Source organism: Macadamia integrifolia, unplaced genomic scaffold (genome assembly GCF_013358625.1).
Source record: "Macadamia integrifolia cultivar HAES 741 unplaced genomic scaffold, SCU_Mint_v3 scaffold692, whole genome shotgun sequence".
Lineage (NCBI taxonomy): Eukaryota > Viridiplantae > Streptophyta > Magnoliopsida > Proteales > Proteaceae > Macadamia > Macadamia integrifolia.
Genome location: NW_024870515.1, coordinates 287,433 through 292,515, shown reverse-complemented (window position 1 = coordinate 292,515; position 5,083 = coordinate 287,433). Strand labels below are relative to the sequence as shown.

Here is a 5,083-nt window from a genome sequence, read left to right as displayed (position 1 = left end):
AAGATTATGAAATGAATTCTAAAATCACATACTTATAATATAAACAAAATATATATCAACTGGTGATTTCTATTGATATTTACCATGTTTACACAAAAAGAATGTTTTCACATCTTAATCATAATTACAGTTATGCCCCCATAGGGCTACATCTATTAAGTACAAAAAGAATCAAAAATAGAAGATGATACTCCCATCCTCAGAGTGCTCTAAATGCACAATCATCGCACATGCATCCATCCTTGTGTGCAACCAGCTCCTCATCCCAGAGGATGCCTTCGCAGAGAGCCGGGACCTCGATTACAGTTTCCAAAGGATTTCCTGAATCAACATCTAAAAAGGGGCAACAATATAGGGTGAGCTTCCATGAAGCCCAGTGAGGGTAACACACACAAGCAATCATGACAATCCAAGAAAATGCAATAGTATGAATATTCATGCCCGACCACATAAATATGAATGCAATTATGTGAGTGCAATGACATGATCCATTTATTATCAAGAAATTCTAAGCAACAATTTCTAAGTCCAAAGGGGGTATAAGTGCTACTGCAACGTAGGTGTTATCCCCAGTCATGAATGTACGTTATCAGTCTCCAGGGATACTAGCTAATTGCAAGTCAGGAGCGTGCTGGTTCTGAAACCGCATCATTACCCGGTAAACCCTTATTAATAACCCTCCCATAATACCACTACATCGAATCCAACATCGCATGTAGGGTATACCCGTCATCGAATCAAACATTGCATGAGGATCTATCACGACGCTGGCATCTTCGTATCTCAGTCATCGAAAATCATCCCCAACCATGGACCGTCGGACGAGAGGATTAGCTAATATGTAAACCCCTATTAGCAAGGGTTGTAGCACCAGGGTGGTTATCCTAGCCCAGTGCATTCAATATGCCACAACACAATTCAATCACACTCACACACTCACACACACCTTGAGCATGCAGTGCCGTCGGCACCAACCATTGGCCACCCTGCACCCCAGTCACACACACACTCATCGTGAGCATGTAGTGCCACTGGCACCTACTGTTGGCCACCCTACACTCCAGTCACACACACACACACCCTGAGCATGTAGTGCCACTGGCACCAACCGTTGGTCACCCTGCACCCCAGTCACACACCCACACACACACATGCACCCTGAGCATGTAGTGCCGCCGGCACCAACAGTTGGCCACCCTGCACCCCAGTCACACACACACACGCACACATGCACAATCATAATCCACATTCTCATGCCACATCAACACCATATATAAGGAATAATATAATAATATACAAAATGATAAAATTCATTCACATATGCATTATGATGCAAGCATTCCATAAAAACACATAAAATCCCCTCACCTCGTGTTTTAGATGGCGGTAGATAGTTGATGGTTTCGTGTTGCGTGTCCCCGTCACTTCTCGGTTCCACTTCTAGGATACATAGTGGTTTTAGGTTATTCGGTCATTCATAGAGGAGTGGGACACTAAGACTCATGCCCCAATTAAAAGAATTAAAAATTAACTTTAAAATGGTTCACCGGTGAGTTCACCGGTGGATGAATCCGAACGGAATGCACATCCTGTAATATTTTCACCGGTGGATGGTTCCTGCCTTCACCGGCTGGCCAGTGACCATCCACTGGTAAAGGTAAAATTGGGGTTTTCTTGCTCAGATCATCCCTATTGGCCCTGTGGCCCCTGTGTATGGTGGTGGAAATACGTATTTTTCAGTGGGGTGTCAATTCCCAACTCCATTCCCCTTTTTCCTTCTTTTGTATAGTTTACAAATTGGGTTTTGTGATTTTAGGGTTGGTTTTTCATGTAGGTTATCCTCACACACTTCACTTAGCTTAGGTTTAGTGAAATTAGTGAGTGAATCAACATAGGGTTTCAAGATACACCCAATTTCCTCAATACACAAGTCTAGGTTAGGACACATTGGGGAAGACTTAGGTTGATCTCATGGAATGGTCATTAATGGCTCATGAGATCACTCTCACACACCATACCTGGGTTTAATTTCATTTTCCCCAACTTAGGATTAGGTTAGGATGTTAGGTCATAGAGGATTTGTTCAAATTCCCAAATCCTAGGGTTTTGGGTAGGGATTTCATAGGGATTTGTCCTTAGACCCAAGGTTGAGTGAATAAATACTTCTAAGAATTTTTCGACCATGTCAAAAAAAGTGCTCATCATGCATCGTTGGAATGTAGCAGGGGCATTGCAAAGCCCAAAGGGCATACGCCTGTAAGCAAATGTTCCATATGGGCATGTAAAAGTGGTCTTATGTTGGTCCTCTAAAGCAATTGGGATTTGGTTATAGCCGAAATATCTATCAAGAAAGCAATAGTATTCATGTCCAGCTAACCTCTCTAACATCTGGTCAATGAATGGCAATGGGAAGTGGTCCTTCCAGGTTGCCGCATTTAACTTCCTGTAATCAATGCACACACGCCATCCTGTTTGGACACGGGTAGGGATCAACTCATTATTGGCATTAGGAACTACAGTCACACCAGACTTCTTAGGCACTACGTGAACTGGGCTTATCCATTGGCTGTCAGAAATAGGATAAATTATTCCATGATCCAAGCGCTTTAGGATCTCTTTCTTAATGGCTTCCATCATCACTGGGTTAGCTCTTCTTTGGGGTTCCGTGGATGGTTTGGAATCCTCCATAAGATGTATATGATGTTGCACAATGGAAGGGCTTATACCTTTGATATCAGCCATGGTCCAACCTAGGGCTTCCTTATTATCTTTTAACACTTTAAGTAACTCCTCTTCCTGGTTAGAAGTCAAATTTGAAGAAATTATTATAGGAAGAGTCTGGTCAGGCCCTAGGAAAGCATATCTCAAATTAGATGGCAACTCCTTAAGATCTAGCTTAGGGGGCTCAACTATGGAAGGTTTGGGAATGGAATTGGAAAGGGGTCCTAAGGGCTCCACAAGTGTGTGAAGACTTAAGACTTCAGAAAGAAATTTTCACTATCATCATCCAACTCATCCATACACTCTTGGAATTCTGAATCAAAATCAATATCAAATTTGGTAACTAAATCATCAGAAAAACCCAGAAAATCCTCAAGCATATTGATCTCTTCTTCCATATGTGGTTGCTTGCCAATCCTAAACATGTTAAACTCAACAGTTTGGTTATCAAAAGATAATCTTAGGAAACCATTCCGGCAATTGATTAATGCATTACTGGTAGCCAAGAATGGTCTTCCTAGAATTATTGGGATCTCATCCTTGGTTGAGAAGGGCTTAGTATCTAACACAATGAAATCAACAGGGAAAATAAATTCCCCCACCTTTAGTAAGACATCCTCAACCATCCCTTTAGGAATCTTAACAGACCTATCTGCCAACTGAAGAGTAGTTCCAGTGGTTTTCAATTCTCCTAATCCTAATTGCTTGTACACATGGTAAGGTAAAATATTCACACTTGCGCCAAGGTCAAGTAAGGCATGCTCAATATAGGTGTTTCCTATGACACAAGATATGGTAGGGCTCCCTGGATCCTTATACTTGGCTGTTATGGACTGAGTAATTATGGAACTAATGTTACCTGCCAAGAACGCCTTTTTGGGCACACTAGTGATACGTTTGTGAGTATACAAATCTTTTAGTACCTTTGCATAGGCGGAGATCAGGGATATGGCATCCAAAAGAGGGATGTTCACTTCTACCTTTTTGAAGACTTCTAAAATTTTATCCATGGAAGCAGTCTTCTTTTTGTTTACCAAGCGATTAGGAAATGGGACAGGATGAACATAAGGACTGTTAAGGATTTGTCCCTGTTCAGAAGAATCATTTTTTGTTTCCTCAACCAAATCATCTTTAGTTACAGAAAAATCTTTAGGTTCATCAGACGAACCTGGAACAAGAGGCACACTTGTGTCCTCAACTGAAGGAGAGTTAACATGAGTAATAGATGAGGAAGATTTAGGAACGCTCTGTAGGTACTCTCTACCACTCCTAAGGGCATAAACAACATTACATTGGTTAGAGGGCCCTTGTTGGGTCTGACCTTGTACTATATTCAGTGGTGCATTAGTTGGTCCTTGTAAACTAACAGGTTGATGATGCCTAGGGTTAGGCTCTGGTTGACTGGGTAAAGTTCCCTTCTCCCTCTCACGCATAATTGAGACAACTTGGGTAAGTTCTCTCGTAAGATTTTGATGGCTTGTCATGAGGAGGGCCATATTTTTTTTCAAGTCACTTATTCTACTTGCCTCTCCAGTGTTGGTAAACCCAGGGGGTTGCTGATAAGATGATAGAAGAGGGGCCTAGGGAAACTCGCCTGAGGTCCTACATTTGACCTAGGAAAAGTATTTTGAGAAAAATATTGTTGTGCAAAGGGAGGCCTTTGGGGTCCAGGTTGACCTTGATTATAGAAATTGGAAGGTCCTGCTTGGTTGCCCTGATTCCAAGAGAAATTTGGGTGGTTTCTCCATCTTGGATTGTATGTGTTACTATATGGATTATTCTGGTATAAGGCATTAACACTATCATTAGAAGTGCCCCCAGAGGTGTTGGGGCATTCTTCTATGACATGTCCAGGGGACTGGCACCAAGCACAAATCTTAACCAAATTGACTAATGATGGCTCTCTAGGAACAATAGCCTCAATCCTCTTGATTAGGCTATCCAAATGGACTTCCTTGGCTACTATCCCATCCACAAAATATCCTCTTCCTCCTATGGTTCTTTCATTCTCTTGGGTTAATTCCCACTCACGGGTTTTGTCAGCTAAGTCAAGTAAGAATTCCCATGCTTTTCCTTCATCTGTAAAGGATGTGAATCCCTCAGGGCACATAGACTCTATCATTTGTTTAGTTGGGTAATCAATACCCTCATAAATTATTTGACATAAATGCCATAGGTCTAGGCCATGGTGAGGGCATTCTTGGAGTAGATCCTTGAATCTCTCTATAAGTTTAGAAAATGACTCACTAGGCTTTTGCCTAAACTGAAGGATATCACTTCTAAGCTTATTTGGTCTTGTGAGTTGGGAAAAACTTCTTAAGGAAGACAACTGTGAACTGTTCCCATGAGGTTATGGAATTTG

At 41.7% G+C, this 5,083-nt stretch overlaps 1 non-coding gene across 1 annotated transcript; it reads left to right on the top strand.

The window, feature by feature from the left end:
* Positions 1 to 4,901: 4,901 nt before the first annotated feature.
* Positions 4,902 to 5,008, top strand: LOC122069736. Its single transcript, XR_006137526.1, has one exon. It is a non-coding gene; the product is annotated as a small nucleolar RNA R71 (small nucleolar RNA).
* The last annotated feature ends 75 nt before the right edge of the window (positions 5,009 to 5,083 follow it).